The sequence below is a fragment of the Nyctereutes procyonoides genome, unplaced genomic scaffold, assembly GCF_905146905.1.
Source record: "Nyctereutes procyonoides isolate TBG_1078 unplaced genomic scaffold, NYPRO_anot_genome, whole genome shotgun sequence".
Lineage (NCBI taxonomy): Eukaryota > Metazoa > Chordata > Mammalia > Carnivora > Canidae > Nyctereutes > Nyctereutes procyonoides.
Window position 1 is genome coordinate 8,048,993 of NW_026575146.1, and position 27,461 is coordinate 8,076,453.

General features: G+C 41.8%; 1 protein-coding gene across 5 annotated transcripts in view; it reads left to right on the plus strand.

Moving 5' to 3' along the window:
• The first annotated feature begins 8,277 nt into the window (after positions 1-8,277).
• Positions 8,278-27,461, plus strand: part of CCDC170 (coiled-coil domain containing 170) — a 98,762-nt gene continuing 79,578 nt past the window's right edge. For 4 of the 5 annotated variants that reach the window (XM_055311553.1, XM_055311557.1, XM_055311556.1 and 1 more), the window contains exon 1: positions 8,278-8,375. The gene's annotated coding sequence lies outside the window, so the exon portion shown is untranslated. Of the gene's footprint in view, positions 8,376-24,850; positions 24,901-27,461 lie in introns of those variants that run through there. The other variant, XM_055311554.1, reaches the window with a different exon arrangement.

The window sequence follows — 27,461 nt, forward strand, 5'->3', positions numbered from 1 at the left end:
GGTTCTGTGCTCAATGCAGAATCTGCTTAAGTTTCCCTCTCACTCTTCCTGCTCTATGCTCCCTAAAATAAAAAAAAATAAAGCTTTAAAGAGAGAGAAAGAGAATTGTGCAGGATGGATTGGAAGATTTGGAAGAAACTGAGACAAAGCAGTTCAGGGCCTGAGCTAGGCTGATGCTAGCAAAAACTGGAAGAAAGATGAATGTAAAAAAATAATATTTTAAAGGAAAATAGAGTTTATTGTGTAAGATGTTACACAGGTTGGAAATTTAAATGATTTCCAAAAGTGCAGATAAGCTGGTAGATGACAAGGCAATCATTATAAGAGAAACTAAGGATGTTTAGCATGATGTTTAGCATGACTGTACCTGTTATTGGTGATTGAATTAATCTAAATTGTGGCTTTTAAATTATGCTCTTAAGTGCCCCCTGGGGTTTTGTAAAGTTGTTTCCAGGGATGCCTGGAACAGTTTGGGGATGGAGCCACATTTTCAACCCCACTTCAACCAGAGCAGTGCCAGGATGATCTGTTTTATATGTTTGCTTTCTTATAAAATTTCACTGGAATAAAGTGTTACACAGAAGAAAAAAAAAAGGAGGAAGGATTACTCTGTGGGAAACCATACACTGAAAACTTTCTTATTCAATGAATGAAGAGCCCCCCCACCGCCCCGCCCTCCAAACACTCTTCTGGCGCACAGCATAGGGGGCAGGTGGGCAGAGTGGATTGAGTGGGAAGGGCACAACTACTTATGTTGCAGATCTGTTTTAAAAAAAATTCCCCTTCAATAATTTTATCTCTCCATGTTGTTTTCTAATGGTATCTATACTTATAGATTGGGTTTTACTCACTATTCAAATGCTTTACTTTTTACTTTAAAAATTCTAAACATTCTCCAACAAAAATTCTCCAAAAATTCTAACATTCTCCAACAAAATTCAGCAGGATCACATGTCTTTTTGCTTTAGTTTTCAGTGTTTTAAAAATGACACGTCATATATGCTAGTTGTTATACTAGGTAAACACCCAAAGCTCAGCAGTTTAACAGAATAGAATGTACTCTTGGAAGTCCAGTTGGTTGGTATGGGTGTGTGGGAAGTAACGGCATTATTTGCTCTATGCAGCCATTCAGGGGTCCAGGCTGTTCAATCTGTGGAGGTCATCCTGGAATCAGAATCCTGCCAGAAGATAGGAGAAGAGAGAGCATACCAAATCACACAAGAGGTTTTTAGGGGCCACACTTGGAAGCCACGGACCTTACTACCAAAGGCCAGAATTCAAGGTCACATCTAACCAGGCTTAGTGAACAGCTAACCAGTCTCTGCCACATTACAAGATTGTGATGTCAAAATCGGAAAACAAGCCTGGGTCCTGGATTTGGTTTTGCTGTGGGGCAAGTCAGGCTGCATCGCTGTTTGAGGTTTTTGTGACTATGTGTGAGCACTGCACCATATAACAATGGATTCAGTGCGTTTTGTTCACATGCGTGTTATAAAATGGTGGCTCCTGAAGCATGTTGTGCTGAGTTAGGGAAGTTCTTACTTTTTTCATTGTCTCTTTGTAGTATGGTAAGAGTCAGCCCCTCAGTGAAGTCTTTCCCTGGGTATTATCAGGTGCTTTTACTCCAGCTATAACTTACCATGTTTGCAATATTGCTCAGTGACTGATTTTGTGTGTGATTGTGTTCTATGGTTTTCCTCTTTTCCAGGCCTCATGGTTCCTCATTAATCTGAAAGTCCTTGAGGTTAGACTAAAATACATTTTCCTCTCTTTTTAACTCACTGTACATTCTGATCACAGCTCTGTATGGGGCAGGTATTAAGTAATTGTGGCTAATTTATCCAATGAAATAAAGGCAGTTTACCCTCATAAATCAGTGTTTTATATCAAGGATGAAACTTTGAGAAACAACCTCAAGAGACATCTGTCTTTGGGAAGGCTAAGGCACTCATTAAAAAAAAAAAAAAAAAGATTATCTGAGGCTCAGCTTTCTGTATTTTGCTTTCTTCTCTTTCTCTTTTATTAGAGGAAGCTTTGTTGATCAAGGACATTTATAACTAGTAATGTAAGTTTATAAAGAGGTTATTTTAATTCAGGCCAAATCTCTGAATCAGGAGAAGATAAAAATCTCTTTCAAAAATTAGGTTAATTTACTTTTATGATATTGTTGAGAAGAGTAGAGGAGGATAGCTTTATTTATATATATCAGTTTTAATATATATTATATGTAATATAGTTGTTTAAACCTCAGTTGGTAATAAAATCTAGCCTGGTCTGAATCAGAAAAATCATCAAAATGTTTTTGATTACTTTTGTGAAAACCCCAGCAGGAAGCCAGGACCAATCCTGAGAAGCCAGAGCAGTGCATATGAGAAACTCTTCACTCTCAACTTTTATAAACGTTTTATTAACAAGAATTATTTGTTGCTTTTTGAAAGAAAGTTGGCGTTATTTTAAAAGAAATTTAAAGCATGTCTAAAATGAGGTCAGGAAAATCCCACACTCCCCCACCCAAAGCCGTAAGATTTTCCAAAATAATAAAGACATTTTAAAGATCCAGAAGAGGCTGGGATTTTGCTTAATTTAGAAACCATATTTGCTTTTGAAAGTTGATTTAATGGAATGCTTGGCAAATTATCATATTTTTTGGTGGAATTTTTAACATTGGTCCTGCAAGCCCAATTGTTCCAACTTGTGGGAGCAAAAAGAACCTGAAAAACTGCATTCATTTTCTTTCATTGCTGTTTTAGAGTATGCTGTGACATTAGGGTCCTGTTCTTGGAACATTCCTGACATATCCTGTGAATGAATGGGGAGACTAGCCACAGGTTTGCAGGCTTTGAGGGTGGAATCTGGATCTTCTAAAATCTCCAAAGCCCATTTATTAATTTTGATGAGAAATAAAGTATCATGTGGACAAAACATTAACATTTGAGTTCCAGGGTCTTTTCCATGAGTTCCTATTATAGAATAATCTCTATTGTGATTATCACATTCCCTTTTTATGTGTGTTAAGGTACTCAATTAAGTTACAGTCCTATCTTGGCTGGAGAAATGGCTCTTTATAAAGTATCTTGCATATCTCTATTTTGGTTTAATCAAAAGAGCCCAATTGATTGCTAAATTTTTGGAGATAAGACACTTCTGTTGCTTCTAGGTGCTACCTACAAACCCTTTCTAATATCCTTATTTTTCAAAGTAAAGAAAGTACTTTAAGAATTTGTTCATATATACTGAGTAGTTAAAAAATTTTTTTTAAGACTATGATTTTCTAGGATGCCTGGGTGTCTCAGGGGGTTAAGCATCCAACTCTGGATTTTGGCTCAGGTCAGATCTCAGGGTTATGAGATTGAGCCCCACAAAAGGTTCTGCTCTGGGCTGGGTGTGGAATCTGCTTGAACTTCTCTTTCTCCTCCACTTAAAAAAAAAAAAGACTATGATATTCCAGAGTTCTAGGTAATTTAGAATAAGAATTGGAGTAAACAGGGGATCCCTGGGTGGCTCAGAGGTTTAGTGCCTGCCTTTGGTCCAGGGCGTGATCCTGGGGCCCCGGAATCGAGTCCCGCATTGGGCTCCCTGCATGGAGCCTGCTTCTCCTTCTGCCTGTGTCTCTGCCCCCTGCCCCATCATGAATAAATAAATAAAATCTTTAAAAAAAAAGAATTAGAGTAAACAATTTTGCCTTTCTAGTCCTTTTTGCAGTGTTTTGTGAAGGAGCTTTCTGTGTTTTAAAGTAACAGTGCTAACAGCTAACACTTACTCTGTACTTTGTTCCAGGTTCTGTACTAGGTACCTGAGATGCATTTACTCATGTAATCCTTACAACAACCCCATGGGTTAAGTACCATTATTATCTTGATAGTACAGACCAGGAAATAGGCCCAAGGAGGCAGAGAAATATACCTAAGATCTAAGGCTAGGCAATGGCAAAGCCAGGATTTCATCCCACACAGCCTGACTCCAGGGTCCATCCACTTGACCTCTATTTGAGGGCCTTAAAGTCCAGGGATAAACCCAAGGACTTTTACTATCTTTAAAAAACAAAAAGATCTCTCACACAAGCTTATATTTTACTGGTACTTTTTCTTCCCCTATATATATGAAAAGAACTAGATCTCATTTATAATCTGATTTCAATTAAGAGTGAATCTACTGATTGCCAATTTTGTTACAGCAGGGGAAATGCTTGACCCTACAACATTTTCACTTGGTAGTCTATTATTTCCAGCTCCCAAGGAGGGCTGGCTTTTGTCTTGGAAAAATCTGCCAACTACATGGATCAAGTTCTAATTTTTCAGTAATACATCTACTGAAATAATATGGCAGCAATAGTCTTTCAATATTGTAAACCTCTCTTTTAAAGAGTATATCGTTGTACAACAGACAAAATATTTTTCTAAGCATTATTGCTTCATTTTTCTTCAGAGACTTTTACAATTTCATAATACGATGCTTTCAACTACACAGTTTGCAGCCTTTGGCCAACGTTTCATTCCATTGTTTAGAGAAATATTTAAATCAAATATAGTCTTTTTAAACAACCTTTAGACAACTAAAATGTCATAGGGGTGGTTTCAGTGACAGGTTTCTAAATATAAGTCAAAAGCCCCCAGTTATTATCGTATTACAAATTTTCCTATGAGAAATATATTTGCAAGACGAACAAGCAAACTAACAAAAGGAGAAACCAGAGCAATAAATTTGAGACATTATAAGAGAGCCTGTTTATTTAACATATACCTCAGCAATTCCAGGTTTAATAAACACAATTCAGGATAAAAATTTAACATTATAGAATGAGCTGGAAATTCTGGTTTAACCTGGATGTGCCCAGGACTTCCTGTTCCCAAATTGCAGAACGTTTGCCTTTTTCCTATCAGCACCTCAGACTAAATTTGTCCCAAGCTGAACTCTTTCTCTCCTCCTTCCTCTACTTTATCTCCTTGCTGCTTCTCAGGCCTCCCTCGATTCCTAGTGGGGCTGGAAGTTCGGAGTCCACATCCTCCCCCCTCCTCCTCATCTCCATCCCCAGGGCACAAGTGCCAGCTCTCAGGGGCTCCAGGACAGCTCCTCTGGAAGACCTCCTCGCTCCACCTCCAGCTCCTCCGACATCTTCTGCCTCCTGTTGCTCTGTTGACTTTCTGTGCAGCTTCCCAACGCTGCTCTTCCAAAACTTGAGCAGCAGAAGAGTGCCTAGACACCATGGCCCAAACTCAGCCTGGCATCTTATGCTGAAGGAGCAGTTATATGAGGTGTACTCGGCTAGTAGCTTTCTTTCTCATTACAAAGAAAAATAGAAGTCTGTATGGAGGTATGATGGATCCTAATATATTGTCCATGCGTGCAGTTTTGTGAGAAATCTGGACCTGGAACTTGCTTTGTGCATTTTCGCCTCCCTCCCTTGCTTAAACTGTCATCATGTCCAGCACTCCCCACCGCGCCCACTGCCAGCCTGCATTTTCTATCATCATGCCACTATCATCATGCCCCTGGAAGGGTCCAACTCAGACCTAAATCCAGACTCTGTCCTCCCTCTCAACCCTCAAAGACACATCATCAGATGCTGTCTTGAAGACTCACTTGGCTCATGCTTTGACATCCCAGAAAGTTCAAAGGCAGCTGGGCAGAGGCCAGCCAAGCACTTTGCTCCCACTTAGACACAAGTGCATTGCTATCACTTAGAGAAAAGTTTGTTTTAACACTGATTAATTTTTTTATTGTGCATATTTGTTTTTCTTCAGCTTTACTGAGTTATAATTGATAAGTAAAGTTGTAAGATATGTAAAGTGTGCACAGTAGGGATCTATGTATGCATTGTGAAAGGATTCCTCCCATCCAGTTAATTAATGCATCCATCACAAACACTGATTTTTCTTTTTTTAAACTTGGCTCCATGTCCAGTGTGGAGCTCAATCCAGGGCTTGAACTCATAACTGTGAGATCAAGATTTGAGCTGAAATCAAGAGTTGGATGCCTAACTGACTGAGCCAACCAGGTGCCCCTGACTTTTATTTTTCTTAAAGATCTTTATTTTTGAGTAACCTCTACACCCAGCATGGGGCTCAAACGCACAACCCTGAAAGATCAAGAGTTGCATGCTCTACCAAGTGAGCCAGCCAGGCACCCCAACCAATGCTGACTTTTAAAAAGATTGTGGGAATTCATATCTTGTGTTGTCAGGAGGAAGAATTACAAGGTTGACCACAGTGACCAGAATTAGACTTCATAAAATCGAGTTCTGAAATAACTAGATGCAGAGTTAATAGAGAAGGGACTTTCTCAGCTTGGTTCTCTGCCAGATGTCTTGGGGTTTCATCAATTTATGTTTCCCCCCGTGGTGTCTTTTCCCTGAAAATTTAAAAAGTGTGTAGTAATTCCACTGCAAGGAAAAACTGCAACTCGAAAACATGGGTTATTAAAAACTATACTATGCTAAATTTTTTTTTTTAAGAAAAATTATACCATTAACAGGAGAATTCTGAATGCCTTAGTTTCCCTCAAGGATTCTTCTTCTTTTTTTTTTAATGGTGCTCCAAGTGAAAATCTTTGAGATGATTATGGACTGGATATGTGGCAATATTGACTGTAAAAACAGAAGCCATTGTCACGGCCAAGAAATCCTCAGCCAACAGTGGATGCATGTAGGATAGATACCTGGATGGAATCCAAGGAGAGCTGCTCTCTCTCCGATTTTGTTTAATTTCAGTATAGCACACAGGCCCACCATGCCTACAAGTGAGGTGAGTGGGGCTCCACTTTTACGTTCTGCTACAAAGAGTGGAACCTTGGCAGGATACTCTCCTTCTCTGTGCTTTAGTCTTGTGGTCTGGGGTCTGATCCTCATTCTGCCCCTGACCAGCTATATACTCACCAATTTATTTCATTTCCTTGTGATTGTTTTCTCACCTTAAAAATGGATTATTCTAGGGACATCTGGGTGGCTCAGTGGTTGAGCATCTCCCTTTGGCTCAGGTCATGATCCAGAGGTCCTGGGATCCAGTCCTGCATCAGACTCCCCCATGGGGAGCCTGCTTCTCCCTCTGCCTATGTCTCTGCCTCTCTCTCTGTGTGTGTCTCTTATGAATAAATAAGTAAAAAATTTAAAAGCATGGATTATTCTAATGTCCACTTCATAATCTTGTTTTATTCAATAAGATCACACCTGAAAGCACTTAGAATAGCTCTTGTAAGAACACCTAAGTATTTCGTAACGAGAAGCTATGGCTGTTGCTAACACTAGTATTACTATTATGTTTTCCTGCAGGTTGTTGAGAAGCTCAAAAGCAAGAACGCTCACCAGGACAGGCTACTTAATTTGCGGAGCCCAGTACGAAATGAAAATGTAGGGTCCCGTGTTCACACATCATTAAGCATGTCAAGGCTGGTACAGCCCAACATTAAACCAAGCGCGGGACTCCCCGGAGCACAGAGCCTGTGCCGTGGCTCCGCTCGGCGCGCGCCCTGGAAGCCCGGCCCCCGCCCCAGGGCTTGAAGGGCTGCAACATTTGCACACAGTAGGTGCTAGATAAATGCTCCTGACCTTTGTGTCAGCACGCTCCTACCGCTCGAGCGCGCCAGCACGGCGACGTTGACCTTAACCCTGGCCACTCGCTGTCCCCTGTGCCTGCCTGGCAGGACACGACCTGGAACCGCGCTCGCGGGGGAGTCCCACGGCGAAGACCGGCCTCTCACACCCGGGACCAGCCTCGGCCTGGCCGGACCGGGCCGCCTGCGCCGCCCAGGACCCCGTCGGGAGGACCCGGGTCTGTCCGCCGCGCGGGGCGCATCTCAGACGCTCAAGGGTGCGGGGCCCCGCGGGTCCTGCGAGCGTCGCCGGCGTCCGGGGTGAGCCGTCCGGCCGTGTTTACTGGTTGCCGGAGGAGACGCGCCCCGCGCCCCGCCCCGCCCGCCCCGGCCGCCCCGGCCCCCGCACCCCGGCCCCCGCACCCCGCTCCGCGTCCCGAGCCCCGCCCCGAGCCCCGCCCCCAGCCGAGCCCCGCCCCCAGCCGAGCCCCGCCCCGAGCCCCGCCCCACCCCGCCCCGAGTCCCGCCCCACCCCGCCCCGAGCCCCGCCCCCAACCGAGCCCCGCCCCGCGCCCCGCCCCACTCCGCCCGAGCCCCGCCCCACCCCGCCCGATCCCCGCCCCCAGCCGAACCCCGCCCCCGAGCCCCGCCCCCAGCCGAGCCCCGTCCCGCCCCGCGCCGCCCGCCCCTGCCCCGCCCCGAACCCCGAGCCCCGAGCCCCGAGCCCCGCCCCGCCCCGAGCGCGCCGTCCGGTCCGCCGCGGCCGCTCCTCCCGCTGCAGGCGTCGCGACCCGGCCAGCGAGGCCGCCCGCAGCGCCTGCCGCCCGCAGCGCCTGCCGCCCGCGCCCGAGGTACGTCCCAGCCGGCCCGCCCGCCCGCCCGCCCGGGCCCCGAGGCCTCCCGGAACGCCGCGGAGCACCGCGGAGGGACCGCCGCCGAGCGCCTGGGCGCCGGGTCCTTGCAGACTTCTCCGTCCCAGGGCGTGGGTGCCTCGTGGGCATGGCTGCGCCTTGGAAGCGGCCTGAGGCTGCCGGCGGCCGGTTACTGCGAGGAAGTTACGGGCCGGCTGTGAGTCTGTGAAGTGCCTCTCAGCTGTAGTTGGTACCAGTTTGCTTCTCCGAGCATTTAGACGGGTGGAATTCGAGAGACGGCGCCTGTAGCCCCTCCGCGACCCCCGCCCCCCCCCGCCCCCGTTCATTGCACTTACACTACTCGCCTACTGAGAAGTGATTCAGAGCAATGTCTTCAAAATCTGGTGTGGTTGGGTTAATGACGCTCCAGCGAAGTCGCTGGCCTTGGTTGCTGGTGACCCTAGAGACGTTCAGTTGTCCTTGGATCCGGTTACTCAGTTACTCTCAGGAGGTGCTTAGGCATTGAGGATTTGGGCCTCGGGCTCTAAGACAAACACATCAAGTTAGGGCTGGCTTGGCCCCGTTAAATACCCCCTTTTGGGGGGATCCCTGGGTGGCGCAGCGGTTTGGCGCCTGCCTTTGGCCCAGGGCGCGATCCTGGAGACCCGGGATCGAATCCCACGTCGGGCTCCCGGTGCATGGAGCCTGCTTCTCCCTCTGCCTCTCTCTCTCTCCCTGTGACTATCATGAATAAAAAAAAATAAAAAAAAGTACCCCCTTTTGGACCTGGCATCAGGGTCCCACCACGCATAGTTTGTTAGTGGTGTTGCCAGAGCCAGGGGAGGAGTTGTGTTGGGCAAAGCTGCTAACCTAGGAGTTGTCCTCAGCCTAAGCATACTGACCTCAGAAATCTCGGGGACTCTCTCAGAGTCAAGCATAGGGTGGATTCTCCAACATGTTAGAGGAATTCTAATATTTAGAAACTTTGATTGCTGCCTTATATGGGACCTGTGTTTAGATTTCTCTGTTTCCTGGCTTATTGTGGAAAATTAGTAATATACTGTACAAATAAAAGTGATATTGTTTCCATTTGACATCTGCAAATTTTATTCCAATATGGTATCCTCTGTGAATTAAGAATGTTAGCGGCGCCTCAGTGGCTCAGTCCACGGAGTGGCCCACTCTTGATTTCCCCAGGGAATGATCTCAGGGTCCTAGGATGGAGCCACCACAGCTCCCTGCTCAGCTAGAGTCTGCTTGAGGATTCTCTTCTCCCTCTGCCGCTCCGCTGCTTGTGCTCTCTTTGAAATAAACAAACAAACAAATAAATAAATAAATAAATAAGTCTTGGAAAAAGATGTTAGCCTGTGCATAAGTATATAGTGTTTTTATATTATTTATATTTGTTTGGAAGAACAATTGAAAGTGAACTATAGACATCATGGGTCTTCATTCCCAAATATTCTAGTAGGTATCTCCTAAGAGCAAGGGCATTCTCCAACCAAAATGCAATGATCACATCCAGGGTGTTTGACATTGTTGCAGTAACTTTATCTAATGTACACTATCCACAAAAATTTTGCCAGTTGTCCCAATACTACTACTTGCTGCAGAATATTTTTCATTTCAGGATCATGCATTGTATTTAGTTATGTATCTTTAGTCTATAAATGTGGAAGAGTTCCTCAGTCTTTGTCTTTGGTGATACTGATAGTTTTAGAGCCTAGGTCATTTGTCTTGCAGAGTAAGTTTGTCTGATTGGTTTTCATTAGATTTTTGGTAGAGGGATCCCTGGGTGGCTCAGTGGTTTAGTGTCACCTTTGGCCCAGGGCGCGATCCTGGAGTCCCGGGATCGAGTCCTGCGTTGGGCTCCTGGCATGGAGCCTGCTTCTCCCTCTGTCTCTCTCTCTGTCTCTCTCTCTGTCTCTGTCCCCCCCTCTCTCTCTATCATGAATAAATAAATAAAATCTTACAAAAAAAAGATTTTTGGTAAATACTATAAAGTGATGTGCCTTAGTGTATCACACCAGGAGGTGCATGATGTCACTTGGTCCCACTTTTGGTGATCCTGATGGGGGTGGTATTTGCCAGAGTTTTCCACTGTAAAAGTGGGGAAAATAAGCTTTAGCAATAAATAAGTGATCATATTGATTAATCTTATTGATTCATGTTGAGATTTTTAGGATAAATTTTACTACCTACATAAAGGAAAATATTCAGGGTGCCTGAGTGGCTCAGTTAAGTGTCCAACTCTTGATTTTTGGCTCAGGTCATGATCTCAGCATCAGGGGATTGAGCCCCGTCTGGGGCTCTATGCTCAGGATGAGTCAGTGTGAGATAACTCACACCCTTTCCTTCTGTCCTTCCCCCCACCTGTACTCACACACATGCACTCTCTCTAAATAAATAAATAAATAAAATCTTAAAAAAAAAAGGAAAATACCAAGCCCAAGATTTTAATTGACCCAAAAGACCTAAATTTTACTGAGACAGGGATCCCTGGGTGGTGCAGCGGTTTGGCGCCTGCCTTTGGCCCAAGGCGCGATCCTGGAGACGCGGGATCGAATCCCACGTCAGGCTCCCGGTGCATGGAGCCTGCTTCTCCCTCTGCCTATGTCTCTGCCTCTCTCTCTCTCTGTGTGTGACTATCATAAATAAATAAAAAAATAAAAAAAAGATTTAAAAAAATAAATTTTACTGAGACAAAAAGTAGAAGCTGAAAGAGCAGCATTTATCATAGTTCATCTTTCAGTTTGCTAAATACTTATATCTGAGATAATCTTATAACTCAGGTAAGCAAGGCAAGAATTTCCCATTATATAGATGTATTAGGCTTATCCAATTAGCAGCTGATGTAGCTGGGACTTAAACTTACTTTCTTTCTTTCTTTCTTTCTTTCTTTCTTTCTTTCTTTCTTTCTTAAATATTTACTTATTTATTTATTCATGATAGACATAGAGAGAGAGAGAGGCAGAGACACAGGCAGAGCGAGCAGGCTCCACGCCAGGAACCTGATGTGGGACTCCATCCCGGGACTCCAGGATCGCGCCCTGGGCCAAAGGCAGGTGCCAAACCGTTGAGGCACCCAGGGATCCCTCTTAAACATCTTGTCAAAGTTTAGTACTTTTCTGACCACACTATCATGCACTGAAAAGCAGACTAAAATATAATAGCATGCAGCTATATGAGGAAGTAAAATACTGCAGAGACCAAAGGTGCTAGTTTGGGGTTCAAGCAGTCCTGATTATATCCCTTATCTGTGATGACATGGGCAAAGAAATTACATGTATCTCTGAGTTTTAGTTTCTTCATCTGAATCGTGGGATCAGAGAACTTACCACAGAGCGTAGTTTTGGGACTTCACGGTTAATATAGATAATGCATCCAAGAACGAGAGTAAGTGCTTATTAATATTAGCTATCTCTCTGTAACTTTCAGAATATGCTTCAGCATTTACTCCACAACTGCCAACTCAACAATCAGTAATTGAGGATTTGTACAAGGTACTGAAGGTAAAAAATGAATTTGACATAGTTTCTGCTCTCAGTGAAGAATCAAGAGTTCATAATCAAGAGAAACAGACACATAAACAGATGGCTTTTGTTGGTATCATCCATGAACCAAATTTAATGCTGCATTTTTCTCAAGGTGGGTTTACCTCTAATCAAGTCATCAGCAGAGCTGTACTAGACTAGAAAATGTTGTGAATACTGCAAGTGGTATTATGTGACTTGAAGTCTAACCGCTCAAGCATGGAGGGCAGAAGCACCCTTTGGGGAAATTTACAAATATAGCTTTGAGCGGAACAGGTTAACTTTGTTGTGGTGTTTGAAATAAGGTATTGGGGCGGGGGAGAAATAAGGAATGGAAGCTGAAAAATGTTACCAGATTATTAAAATAATACCAGTTAGCAAAAAGGTGTATCAGCCATTTGGTAAAAAGTGATTGGATTTGGTATCATAGGCCACAAATATATGGTGGCTCTGCTCTGTTAGTGTTTTCACATACCTAAAAGACCTGAACCAAGTTGAGGCTCTCGTATATAGCACCTTTGAGACTTTGAACAACTTTCTTCTCTGTAAAACAGGTTTGCTAACTGTCTGATGGGGTTGTTATGAGAAGAAGATGTAAATAGCAACACAGATTATCAACAGCTATAGCTCCTCAAAGCAAAGGCCCTGGAGCTGGTCAGGTATAATTATGAAGGAAGTACAGTCAGTTTTCCCTTTATTTCCCCACTATTTCCAACTGTAAAAAATTATGAAAAAATACACCTAACATAAACTTTGCCATCTTAACCATATTTACGTGTACAGTGCAGTGGCAGTCAGTACATTTATATTATCTTGCAACCATTGCCACCATCCATTTCTAGAACTCTTTTTTTTTTAGAACCGTTTTCATCTTACAAAACAGACTCTGTACCCACTAAACAATAACTTCCCATTCTCCTCTTTTCCTTGGCCCTGGAAACCCCCATTCTATTTTCTGTTTCTGAATTTGACTATACAAGGTACCTCATATAAGTGGAATCATTCAGTGTGTCATTTTGTGACTGCTTTATTAAAATAATGTCCTCAAGACTCATCCATATTGTAGCATGCAAAATTTCCTTTCTTTTTGAGGCCAAATAATATTCTATTGTATGTATATATCACATTTTCTTTATCCTTTCATCTGTCCGTGGACACTTGGGTTGTTTCCACCTTTTGGCTCTAGTGAGTAATTCTGCTTGATCACGGGTGCACAAATATCTCTTCAAGACTTTGCTTTCAATTCTTTTGGGATTGCTGGATGATATGATGTTTCCATTTTGAATTTTTTGAGGAACCACCATACTGCTTTCCATAGTAGCCTAAACCATTTTACATTGCCATCAGCAGTGTGCGAAGACTCCATTTCTCTATATCCTCATCCACACTTACATTTTTCTTTCCTGCCTCCTTTTTTCTTTTCATAGTATCCATCCTAATAGGTATAAGGCAGTATCCATTTGTACTTTTTTAAAATAGTATTTTTATTTGAGAGAGAGCAAGAGAGAGGGAGCATGAGCAGGGGGAGGGGCAGAGGGAGATAGAGAAGCAGGCTCCAGGCTGAGCAGGGAGCGAGCCTGACATGGGGCTTAATCCCAGGATCCTGGGATCTTGACCTGAGCCCAAGACAGATGCTTAACTGACTAAGCCACCAGGCGCTCCTCCATTTCTACTTTTTAAAGAATCATTTCTTCCCTCTCTGGTTTGCTTTTTTGTTTCCCCTTCTCTTTTTAATCAAACTCAAGTTTAAGAAAAGACATGACTCTAATCACCTGTCTTTGTGATTAGAAGACATCTAATCTTCTTCGTGATTAGAAGATTAATTAGAAACATCCCTATTGAAAAAAGCTTATATCCCCCAAAAAAGGCAAGAAAGAAAAAAGAAACAGAAAAAGCAGAGGAAAAAAACCCCAGAATGATGGTGGAAATAAATATATTAGTAATTACAATGAAGGTGAAAGGACGAAATGCTCAGTCAACTGGCAAAATTGTCAGATTGAATTTTTTTGATCTAGGCACGTGATATTTGTGAAAGACATGTAAACAAAAGTACATGGAGAAGTTGAAAGCAAAGTGTATAAAAAGATTCATCAGGCATGAGGTGCCTGGGTGGCACAGTTCGTTAAGCCTCTGACTCTTGGTTTCCCCTCAGGTTCTCAGGGTTGTGAGATGGAGCCCTATGTGGGCTCCTGGCTCAGCTCAGAGTCTGCTTATGTCTTTCTCTCCCTCTGCCTGCCCCTGCCAGGTCTTTCTTTCTAAAATAAAAATTGTCAGAAGCAAAAATCTGTAAGGACATATAGGCAATCAAACTAGAGTAGAACTTTTTCAGTATTCCTCTGTTATTATCTGAAATAGCAACCAGGGAAAAATTTGGTAAGAGAGCTACTTACTAAAGATACAAACTTGGTTAAGTAGAATTAAAATGTATAAGATATTTGGGATGTGGCTGTGAAAGTTAACAGGATTACTTTTTCTTTTTGTCCAAGGGAGAAAAACACCATTAGACTAGGAATCAACTGGACAAAATCCTAGAAAATATACTCTATTGGTAGGGATTGAACTAGATAAATAATAAGATGTTTTTCCCTTGTAAATAAGTAAGGACTTTCTACTATCAAAAGTAAATGATGAGGGGCGCCTGGGTGGCTCAGTTGGTTAAGCATGTGCATTTGGCTCAGGTCATGATCCCAGGGTCCTGAGACTGAGCCCCTTGTCAGGCTCCCTGCTGGGTGGGGAGTCTGCTTCTGACTCTGCTAGTGCTCTTGTTTGCTCGCTCTCTCTCAAATCAATGAATAAAATCTTAAATAAAAACAAATGATGACAGTCTGATCAATGAAAACAGTAGATGCACCCACCTTGAAGGAAAATAACTGAAAGGACTCTGAAGTGTGAAAGACATGATTGGAGCATATCAAGAAGACAGGATACTACATGGGATGTGGGGGCCTGGACCGGTGTCTGGACCACAAGCAGAACATTAGTGAAAAAAATGGTCGCTTAATTAATAGTACCATACCGATGTTAGTTTCCTTGTTTTAATAGACGCCTTGGTTATCCTAGTTATTATCATTAGGGGAGCAGACTACAGGATATACAGAAACTTCTAATTTGGCAACTTTTCTCTCAGTCTAAAACTATTTCAGAATACAATGTTTAAGGGGATTCCTCGGTGGCTCAGCGGTTTGGCTCCTGCCTTTGGCCCTTGGCACGATCCTGGAGTCCCGGGATCGGGTCCCGCGTCGGGCTCCCTGCATGGAGCCTGCTCCTCCCTCTGCCTGTGTCTCTGCGCCTCTCTCTCTCTCTGTGTCTATCATGAATAAATAAATAAAACCTTAAAAAAAAGAATTTTTTAAAAATAAATAACTAGTTTATTTGTATATCTAATTTTGTTTCTTTTAACTACAATACTTAGTTCGGCTTTAGAATGCAGCATTAAGACCTAAGGATAAGTTCAAAGGACAGGTAGCAGAGCTTTTTGAACACCAAACAGAGCAAGTTTTTCTTTGCATATTTTTAAATGTGTGTGTGTTTACTTAATGTTCCCAAATATAATGTGTAATGTATTTGAAGCCATAGTGAGTGCTCCTTGGTTTGTACTTGAATTAGGTTGACTCATTATGAAGAATTTCTTTTTCTGTGTTGAAGGACAACTTAAAAACACTTAATTGAACAAGGGATTTACCTTTGCCGCGCCAGGAATTATTCATGCTATGTACTTTACCCAAGTTTTTTTTTTCTTTGTTTTGCTTGCAGTTTCTTTTAGAAATTAGTACTTTGGTGGCTTAGATCTAAGGCAGAGAACTTCAGAGGCGTTGCTGAGGTGGACCAGTAGCATCTTTCTTTCTTTCTTTCTTTCTTTCTTTCTTTCTTTCTTTCTTTCTTTCTTTCTCTTTTTTTTCTGATACCAGCATACCTATTGATTATGGCTTCTCTACTATGTATTTAGATAGTGCTTGAATAGAATATCTTAAATATTGCTTATAAAAACAAATAGATGCCTTCTATTTTTGAGTAACCGAAATAACTTCCTTTTCATTGAATTTACCCTGTGATTTCCCTCTTGAATCTTCCCTGTTAACATTGTACAGAAATGCATATTTCAGCTTAGTCAGGCCATCATAGCCTAACCTTAGTGTCAGTGCAAAGGGGAAGTTTTCAGACTATATTTATGTTTCACTATAATTATCACATTTCCCTAAGTCTCTTCCACTTCGAGGTAAAAGAAATGGGTAGTAGTGGAGAATACTTCAAAGGAAGTGTTGATGTTGATACCTTTTTTTAAAAAAATTTTTAAAAAGATTTTATTTATTAAGAAAGAGAGCACAAGCAGGGGGAGTGGCAGGCAGAGGGAGAGGGAGAAGCAGGTTCCCTGCTAAGGAGGGGACCTTATCCAGAACTCTATCCCAGGACCCCAGGATCATGACCTGAACCAAAGGCAGATGCTGAACTGACTGAGCCACCAAAGTGCCCCTCAGTGTTGACATCTTATGAATGTTTGATGTAAGCAAAAAATGAGATGTTGAGAGGAAATCTGAATCAGAAATATTCTGCTTAGTGAATTATACATCGAGTTAGTCACCTATTTGGCAATCTCCCATTGAATCCTTAGCTCTCTGTTAGGCACAGAAGATAAATTCTTTACTTGAGCAGCTATAAAGTGGGGCTGTATTCTGAAACTGTCACTGGAAATGACGGCCATGTGCTTAAAAAGAGCCCAGCTTGTAGAATGTTCCTCAGTTGGGGTATGTCCAGTGTTCCTGCATAGATTCAGCTCAATCCTTTTTGGCATTTATGGTAATTTTCTATGAGAGATGTGTTCTCAGTACACTATGTTAGGAGCCCTATGTCAGTTTATCTCATTGCTGATGTTATGAAAGTCAAAGAAAGGCTGAGGACCTATTGCACATCAGACAGGCTGAAGGTACTTGACAATACATGCCATGCAGATAGTAGTTGCTCCAAGGAACATTATTGAGATAATTGGTAAATAATATGATGTCATTGTCAAATTTTGCAAATTTGACTGTTTTATGCAAAGGGATGTTCTTGTTCTTAGGAGATACATGCTGAAGTATTTGGTAGTGAGGTCCATGATGTTGGCAAATTACCCATGATTCAGTGATCATAGTTGTAATAAACACTATTCCTATGGAGAAGGAATCATCAAATGTGGCAAAATGTTCTCACAGTTGGTGAATCTAAGTGAAGCATATACTTGGGTTTATTGGATTATTCTTTTTTTTAATTTTTTAAATTTTTTTAAACATTTTTTTATTTATTTATGATAGTCACAGAGAGAGAGAGAGAGAGAGAGAGAGAGGCAGAGACATAGGCAGAGGGAGAAGCAGGCTCCATGCACCGGGAGCCCGATGTGGGATTCGATCCCGGGTCTCCAGGATCGCGCCCTGGGCCAAAGGCAGGCGCCAAACCGCTGCGCCACCCAGGGATCCCTATTGGATTATTCTTGCAACTCTTCTGTGAGACTGAAACAAAACTTAAAAGACATATGCCTGCAACAAATGGAGTGACAAAGTAGACGACACTTTCTAACTATTGAGCTTGCAGTGTAGTTAAGTAAACAAGAATGGTAATACATAAAAGTTTTAAAAAGGCTGGAGGAATGCATGCCCGGGGTAAAGGCATGGTCTCAGAAAAGGATCTAGCAGGAAATACAAAAGCAATTACACAGTCTTCTCTAGTAGACCAGGGGCAAGGATGGAGGTGGGCAAGTTTTGCTTCTGGTGATGGCGGGGAGATGATGTTGACTTTGAAGTACCAGCAGGACATGTAGGTGTTGTTCAGTAGACAGTGGAAATAGGAATCTCTAGCCAGAGGTGCAGGTTTGGGAGCCATCAGACACTGGGAATGGTTGAAATCTCAGCAGTTCAAGAAGTTGGCCAGAAAGAGTTACCCTCTTCAGTAACAGAGGGTTGAGGACAGAACCCCATCAGGTTAAAGAGTAGTGAAGGATGATGAGCTGCAGGAGGGACAGAGGATGAGGGCCAGGAAGTCAGAGGAGGAAGCAATGCAGGCATGGGAGACAAAGAGGGGTTCAAGGAGAGTGTGCATTGTGTGGCACATGCCAGAGGGAGGTCAGGTCAGATGAGGAGCAAGAGTGTTCCCTGGAAACACTCTTCGCTCTTGGTGGGAATGCAAACTGGGGCAGCCACTCTGGAGAACAGTATGGAGATTCCTCAAAAAGTTAAAAATAGAGCTACCCAGTGATTCAGCAATTGCACTACTTGGCGTCTATCTAAAGGATGCAAACATAGTAATCCAAAGGGGCACATGCACCCCAATGTTTACAGCCTAACTGTGCAAAGTTGTCCATCAACAGATGAATGGATAAAGAAGATGTGGTACATATACACAATGAAATATTACCCAGCCATCAAAAATAATGAAATCTTGGCAATTGCAATACACAGAGGATATTATGCTAAGTGAAATAAGTCAGAGAAAGACAAATACCATATGATTTCACTCATGTGGAATTTAAAAAACAAAACAAATAATCATAGGGGAAGGGAAGGTAAAAGAAGATTAAAATTGAGAGGGAGGCAAACCATAAGAGACACCGAACTCTAGGAAACAAACTGAGGGTTGCTGGAGGGAAGGTGGGTGGGGAAATGTGGCAATTTGGTGATTGGCACTAAGGAGGGTACTAGATGTGATGAGGACTGGGTGTTATATGCAACTGATGAATCACAAAATTCTACCCCTGACTTAAAAAATGTTCCCTGGGTTTGGTGGTTAGGGCAGTCTTCTCCCAGGAAGTGAATTTTAAGCTGAGCTTTGCAAGGTAAGAGTTGGTGAGGCAAAGGATCAGGGATGGTTGTGTTGGATGTCTTCTGGATAGCACAAAGCATGGCTGATGGCTATGGGAGAGGAGGAAGCAAAGTCCCCTCAGGCAACTGCAGGAGGCTTGTGTGGCTGGAGTGTGCTTGGAGAGCATAGTGAGGTGAGAACAGTCATGGGTGAAGAAGCTGGTGAAGTAGGCAAGGGTCAGATCATATAGGACTTTATAGGAGTTTGGATTTTGCCCTAAGGGCGAGGGATGCCACTGGAGAATTTTAAGTCTTGGGATATATTGAACAGTTCTGCATTTAAAAAAGATCCCTTTAGGGAGCACCTGGCTGGGTCTGTCAGTAGAGGATGTGACTGTTGATCTTGGGGTCCAGAGTTCAAGCCCCGTGTTGGGCTAGAACCTACTTAAAAAAATAAAAATAAAAAGATGCCTTTAGCTACAAATGGACTAGCACCTTGTTGTGGGGTAGGGTGGGGATAAGTCTGAGGTTGGGGAGACTCTGGAGGCTACTGTGGTAATCTAGAGTAGCATGGCAGGCACAGATGTTGAAAGTCAACAGTTACTTAGGTGTGAGAATCAAGATAGAGGCCTTGGAACTGGGAGGAGAGAGAGAGAGAGAGAGAAATAGAGAGAGAGAGAGAGGGAGAGAGAGAGAGGGATTGTAAAGTATGGGCTTCTGGCCCAAGGAACTGGGTGGGTGTTTGCTATCTTTTGCTGAGATGGAGAAAGAACAAGTTAGGGGAAAGTAGCATGAGTTCAGTGTTGGACATGTTGGATGGGAGGTGTCTGCGTTATCTGGGTGATATCCACTGGGCAGTTAGATCTAGATCTTGAACCTAATAGAGAGGTTTTGGGTAGTGATCATCATATACTTGAGGCTCCTCAGCACATAGGTGGGTCTTGAAGTCAGGAATACAGGAAGGTCTGAGATGTAAGAGGTTTTCTCAGGAGATAGTGAGGAGGAATTTTTAAACCATTGAATTTGACCATGTCATGGTTGAGGGGGAGCTGACAGGAAAACTGAAAAGGTCTGAAGGGAATAAATTGTTCCTGTCATAGGCACCTATTAAGAAAATTGTTTACTGTGCACCTGGGTATCTTCAGGTGCTCAGGTCATCCTGGGGTCCTGGGATCTAGCCCCATGTTGGGCTCCCTGCTCAACGGGGCGTCTGCCTTTCCCTCCATACCTGCCCCTCCCCCAGCTCATGCTGTCTCTAGCTCTCTCCCTCTCTCTCCAATAAATAAATAAAATTTAAAAAATTATAAAAAGGAAAATTGTTTACTCATCAGCTTATTCATTTATTGAGCAAATATTTGCTGGCCTAAAAAGAATATTAACCTTGGAGTGAAGAGACCCGGATATTATTGACTCTGAAACAAGCTGACTTAATCTCTACAGGTCTGGTTTCTTTATGTTGTCAGATTCACTTCCACTTCAAATTTTCTAAGAAATACTAATAAACTAATCATAGCTTCCAAAATATTTTATACCAGAAACCTATATAAAATAGTAAGTTAGAACATATGGTATAAGTCAGCCCCACTGATTGCTAAAGGTGAGACCTTATGAACGTCCCTTAACCCTTCCAGGCCTCACTGTCCTCTTTGGCGCATGAACACTTGATATGGGCTTTTCACTCAAGATAGACTGAGCACATGTGCTTATGTCCACTGCTTCACTGAACCGAATTAAAAGAGGAAAGATTAAAAACAGCATAATTTCCCAAGACTGCTGGGAATAAGACCAGATTGTGTGTGTGTGTTTGTGTGCCCATTCTGGAAAATATAAAAGCAGTGGCATCATCAGGTATATCAGTGACAGAGGAGAAGGCAGCAGTGGAGGTAGAACTTTTCTTCCCAGAAACTTCTGGAAGCTTCCATGCTTGGAATTGGCAAATGTGGATATAGATTATTAGGAAGTAGGCAGAAATTGGGCAGAAATAATTGATGATTGGAGATGTGGATCAACTACTTAAATCCCCAGCGCCCCACAACTGCTTATAATTTGGATTTATCAAAAAAAAATAATTTGGATTTATCTGTTCCCACTCTGTGCAAACTCAGCTTGCAGTCCGTTGTGCATTGGGTGCTTGTGTCCCTCCCAAATTCATAGGTTGAAGCCCTTACCCCCAGTGTGATGGTATTTGGAGATGAGGCCATCAGGAGGTATTTGGATTTAGATGAGGTCGTGAGGCTGGGCCGCCATGATGGGATTAGTGTCCTTGTAAGAAGAGGAAAAGACTAGAGCTCTCTGCCTGTTGAGGACACTATGAGAAGATGGCCATCTGCTAGCTAGGAAGGGACTTCTCACCAGGAACCAAGTCAACTGGCACCTTGATCATGGACTTCCCAGCCTCCAGAAACTGAGGAATGAATATCTGTATCTGAAGCCACCCAGTCCACCTGTATTTCGTTACAGCAGTCCACCTGATGAATAGGCAGTCTTTGCAAAAGTTAGCCTAACCACTCACATCCTCAGAAATCACCCCCAGCCCTCCCCACTTCGGGCCACAACCTTCCAAACAGATACGACGAAGTGTTCTGATGACACACAACGGATGGTGTCTTCAGTGCAGAACCTTTCTCCGTGGGAAGCTTTCTCATCACATTTATCCGTAAAGCTGAAGCACATTCACCTGTGCCTTAAGAAGTTACTTCTCTGGTGAAATACTTTTTGCCACTCTAATGTAGAGAACCTGAGCAATATCTAGTTAACCTGTTTCTATTACTTTCTTGCTCACATGAGGATATTTTTTAAAATTTATATTTAAATTTTTAAGTTTTTGGTACTTAGCGGAGGATCGATGGCTCTCTCAGGTGAGTGCCTAAAGTACAGATACTACATAGGTGGTGAGCATAAAGTGTGTTGTCACCTAGGCTGGTAAAAATGAAACTTTTTGTAACAACTTGGCTTAACTCAGGAGACACTGTTTCCTCCCTTTAGAAGAAAAATACCATCTTGTCAATTCAGAGGAACTTACTCCAGTTGTTTTCCTCACTCTCTCTCTGAGGTGAACAAAGTTTCTGCAGGTGGGAATGGGTGTGGTTTTGAGGATCTTGGCACTTTGGGCTGAAGACCACCCTCCCCACCATCCCTTGACTTGGATCTCAGTCTCTGCTGAAGTCCTTTGCTTCGCTCTGGCTTCTGAAGGTCCATTGGTGTGGCATGTTTCTTATTCCCACCTCAACCCCCTTTATGTCTAGAGTCTTCTTTATGTCTACCATTTTGCTTTCCTTGGGACAAATGGGGAACCAGGCTATGGTTTCCCTTCCCTGCTTGAGAAGTGAATTCTGGGGGTACCTGGGTGGCTTCAGCTCAAGTAGTGATCCTGGGGTCCCGGGATGGAGACCCGTGTAGGACTCCCTACTCAGTGGGGAGTCTGCATCTCCCTCCCTCCCTCTCTGTCCCTCCCCCTGCTGGTACTCTCTCTCTCAAATAAATAAAATCTCACAAAAAAAAAAAAAAAAAGAATATAGGAGGCAGAGCTGCCTGCAGGCCCCATGGGCATATCATTCAAACATTGTTACTCATTTCCCAGGAGCTGTGCTCCGGCCTGTAGGGCTCTCCAGCAGCCATCCATCTTCAGGGGCAACAGCGTGGGAAGCTAGGGAGTTAGCTGGAGTTTTTATTATTCTCCTTGCTTATTTCAGGTGTTAGGTCCCAAGAGGGCAGGTAATACCTAGGCACTGGTCATGTCTCCTTTTTCCAGGTACTGGAGCCACACATCCTCTTTTGGGTGGGAAAATGATTCTCCAGCATGGACTGTTCTCTACAATTTAAAGGAATAATTTTTGTGCTGTGAATCCCAAGGATTTGTTATTTATATGCAAAGCTGTGCTTTTGAAATTTTAAATATTTTAAATCATTCTCTTTCAGAAAGCCCAGTTCTGAAAACACAGAACATGATAGCTCTTTTTTTTAAGATTATTTATTTATTCATGAGAGACACAGAGACATAGAGATAGAGGCAGAGACATAGGCAGAAGGAGAAGCAAGCTCCATGCGGGAAGCCCAATGTGGGACTCGATCCTAGGACTCCAGGATCACACCCTGAGCCGATGGCAGATGCTTAACTGCTGAGCCACCCAGGCATCCCCATGATAGCTCTTGAAAGCTTCCCTGGATCCTCTAAATATGGGCCTGAGCTACATGCTCATGGACCCACCGGCAGTATCTACTCACATGATGTACTCCCAAGTAATGGAATGAGTTGACTTACTGGATAGAATAACCTAGAATTGACAATTAGAATTTTAGGGAATAGCTGCCCAAAACAATGATTATGGTTTTGGCCATAGTGACTCTTAATTTTTTTTGATAGTAATTAACCAAGTTTTAAGATTTTATTTTAAGGATTTTTATTTATTTGAGGGAGAGAACACAAGTGGAGGAAGAGGCAGAGGGAGAAAGGCAAGTAGACTCCCTGCTGAGTGCTGAGCCTGATACAACACAGGGCTCATCCCAGGACCCTGAGGTCATGACCTGAGCTGAAACCAAGAGTTGGATGCTTAATCAACTGAGCCACCCAGGTGCCCCAATAATTAGCTAAGTATTTTATTTATTTTTTTATTTTTAAAGATTTTATTTATTTATCATGAGAGCCAGAGAGAGGGTCAGAAACATAGGCAGAAGGAGAAGCAGTCTCCCTGTGGGGAGCTTGATGTGGGACTCAATCCCAGGACCCTGGGATCACGCCTTGAGCCAAAGGCAGATGCTCAACTACTGAGCCACCCAGGTGCCCCTAGCCAAGTATTTTACATCCATTTTTGGTTCATGATTTTAAAATCATGCTATCTGGGTAGAGAAGACTTAGACTTCTTAGATTCCTGTTCATGAAGGCAAATGGGTAGGCTGGCATTTCCTTAAAAGCAGTAGTAAAATATTTCTATGTATTTAAGTTTATGACATTAGGGAGATGAAACTGTGTATGGAAGCACTGTCTAGAAAGCATTGATAAGTAATAGAAGAGGTAATGCTAAGAGATAGGTAATGGAAAAATTATCTTAACATTGCTTGCTCCTTCCGTAGGCTGATATAGAGCTGTTGAGTACTGAAATGAGGTCCCACAGGAATTAAGTCTCCTCATGGCAGTTCTCTGGAGCTAAAGAATTGATTTTTTGGAAGATGGGATAAACTATGTCTCAAGTCTCTTACAAGGGAAATATTTCTGAGAAGCCTGTTTGAGTAAACAGCTTTTTAAAGTTTGAAGCACACTACTCTGCATAGCAGCTAAAATATTACATCTTGAAATCTTTTTCGCTTTACAATAGTTTATTTACCAAGTGTTTTATAATAGGTAGAGTGAAGAAATCTCATTTGGGAAGAGTTCTAAATCTTTAACATGTGAAAAGATATATATATATATCATACATATATATATCATACATATATATCATACATATATATATGTATGATAATAACAAATAAAGTATCCCACCTGGTTGTCAATGGAGATTTCTGTTTCCACCATTTCTCTCACAAAAACTAATCCATATGTGGCATGTTTTCAAATCTGCATTCATTATCAGTCTTGACAGTCAAACCCAGTACCTCCCATGAGGCTGTATTCAATATGAATGCTGAGAAACTGCTAGCACTTAAAATACTGCCTGAAGTTAATTAATTTGCCTGTGATTTTCCTTGCATTCAGTCTGAGAAGTTATCTTGCTAATGTAAATAGATTTAAAACAACTTCACAGAGCTTTATATTGAACTAAAGTATTAGCTTCTAAATTGGCTGGATTGCCTGGACTTGACCTGTACAATATTTATGAACTTGTAGAAAGCAGAATGCACCTTCCAAAATGTAGTTGGAAAGTTTAATTATGAATTTATTAAAGTTATATTCTTTGAACTTGACATACTTATGGAAATGCAACTCATTATTACGACTGCTGGATTTGCAGACAGCAATATTGAGAGTGAGAAAATAATTCAGTTTAGAGAAAAATGATCGTTTCAACATTTAATGAGATATATATGCGACAACAGAGGTGTGACTAGAAGCATGGGCTTTGGAGTCAGACAGCCTTGGTTTTGATTTTGGCTGTGCCATTTCATTCAGTCCTTCATTCCTTTTTTTTTTTTTTTTTTTTTTAGTATTTAACCGAAACCCAGTCACACAGTGGTGAAAAAAACAGGCATTTTTCTGCCTCCTATGGATCTCATAGTCTAGCAGGGGAAGTGAGTATGAAATAAATAATCAAATAATGGTTAAGGATAAGTACTGGGTGTCATGAAATCAAATAACACAAGAACTAATTTAGATTGAGGCTCCTGAAGGCCAGTGTAAGGAATGAAAGCAGACCATAAGGTGGCTGGGTAGAGGGAGCCAGAATAAAGAGACTGAGAGAGGAGGGGATGAGTCAAAAATACAGCTGTAAGATTTAATCAGTGTTTTCCTTTTTTTTTTTTTTTAAAGATTTTATTTATTCATTCATGAGAGACAGAGAGTAACAGCTGCATATAGTTCTCGGAATCAAATAACATTGTATTTGAATCATGCTTAATACAGACCTAGCATGATAAGTATTTACTACCTGGTGGCTATAAATAATAATAATAATAATAATAATAATAATAATGCCCTCATGGAGTTTACATTCTGGTGAGGTGATAATCTCCACTGTAGGAATGGAAATAAGCAAAGAGGGGCTGACAGTTGCTTAAAGAGCTTCAGAGAAAAGTTCTACATTTTTAGTAATTTTAGAAATGAGTTAATCATTACAGTCACAACTGAAGGAAAAAGGCAAGACTTTTTCTCATTAAGGCAAAACATCTTAATGCTTTCTGAGTGAACTTAAGTGACATATCAGCAAGGTCACAGAATAAAGATACTGAAATTATAGTTGATTGATGTAATTTCCCATGTATAAAACTTTATCCATCTAATCTGTAAAACCTCAAGATCAAGACTGCCTGTTGCTTGGGCCCTGGCAAGCTTGTAAAGGCAGGATGAGTTAAAGAAATAATTGCAAACTTGTTAGCTAAGATATTTTCCTAAAAAAATCCAGAAAAATTATAAATTAAATTGTAATGGACCTTCATTGTAACAAGGATTAAGATTCATTATTTTGGTTCCTTCAAGGGAAGCATTTTATAAATGTTTTGTACTTTTATCCTTATGTGACAAGATGTGGATGAACAATTCATGGCCTCTCCTCCCCACTATACCTTGGTTAATTATCTCCTGTCCTCTCCAACTTCTTCTAAAGCTCATCTCTCTGTTCTAGGTTGACTTCTAGCCAGGGTTAATTTTAAAAATATGAGGTCTATTATTTTCTATTTTTATAAGAGGTGAGTGAAATTCCATTTATACTTCTTCTGAGGGGCCATGGTTTAGTGCTAGTAAGATGTTATTAGAAATAAGTAAATAAGTTCAATGAGATATTTTTATGTTTAATATGTTAACCTTAGAGATGTGAACAAAGGGGAAGAAGCCTTTCCATTCTGTTGTTTTATTTATTCCATTCATTCATTTATTCCACAAATATTGAATAGACATCCACTCAGAGGACATTTATGGAGGTGTTCATCATGTCCTAGGAAAGGTACCTCGTTCTAGGGATACAAATATAATTGATTTCTAGGTTTTGCCTTCAAACGTACAACTTTGTAGCCAAATTGTTCATTCATTTATTAGTACTCTACATATATTTCATGAATGCCTTCTCTGTGCCCAGCATTGTTGTAGACACTGGACACAGGATGTGCCCTGTAGTAGACACTGGACACAGACACAGGGTGTGCCCTGGGGCAGTTTATATTCAAGTGGTAGACCTGAAAACAAGTGTAGAAGGTTAGGATGGTGCTTCCTAAAGTGCTCTGATGACTACAGGGAGTGTACAAAATTATTTATGAGAGGTTCAGGAAGAAAATATTTTGATTTTTATTTATCTTAATCTCATCTTGCTTTATTTATATTTTTGTATATATTTGGTAATATACCTAATCTGGATAGTAGTACTTGTACACCATTTATACATAAATAAATATTTAAATTCATTAATTTCATACTTGATAAACATTTGCAGACCCCAGGATGAAAGCTGGATTTATTTGCTTATTTATTATTTAAATATTTTATTTATTTATTCATGAGACACAGAGAGGCAGAGACACAGGCAGAGGGAGAAGCAGGCTCCATGCAGGGACCCCAACGTGGGACTTGATCCTTGGTCTCCAGGATCACGCCCTGGGCTGAAGGCAGCGCTAAACCGTTTTTTTTTTTTTTTTTAAGATTTTATTTATTTATTCGTGAGAGACAGAGAGAGAGATAGGAAAGCATGGATTTAGAATTAGACGGACTTATGAGTTTGAAGTCAGTTTCCATCACTTACTACACGTGGGTCCTTGGGCTAGCCAGAGCTCTACATCCTTACAGAGATGTTGTAAGGGTAGGCTGCAATAATGTTAGTAAAGTGCTTATATTGTGTCTGTTTATATCAAATCCTCAAAAAAATGATGGCTAATGTTACTATTGTTATTATTTATGTGATCAATATTAAAATACAGGCATTTTCAAAGTGATAAAGAGAATTTTGAGAAGGGACTGGTTAAGCTGTGACCCTAGTGCCATGAAACTGTTATAATAAATTATTGCTGGGAATGTAAATCGGTTCTACTTTTTATACACTTATATACCAGAATCCTTAAAATTTTTATTTGCCTTAACCCGGTTGTTTCCCTTCCAGAAATTTATCTTAAGGAAACAATCAGAATTCTAATAGATTTATAATAGTGAC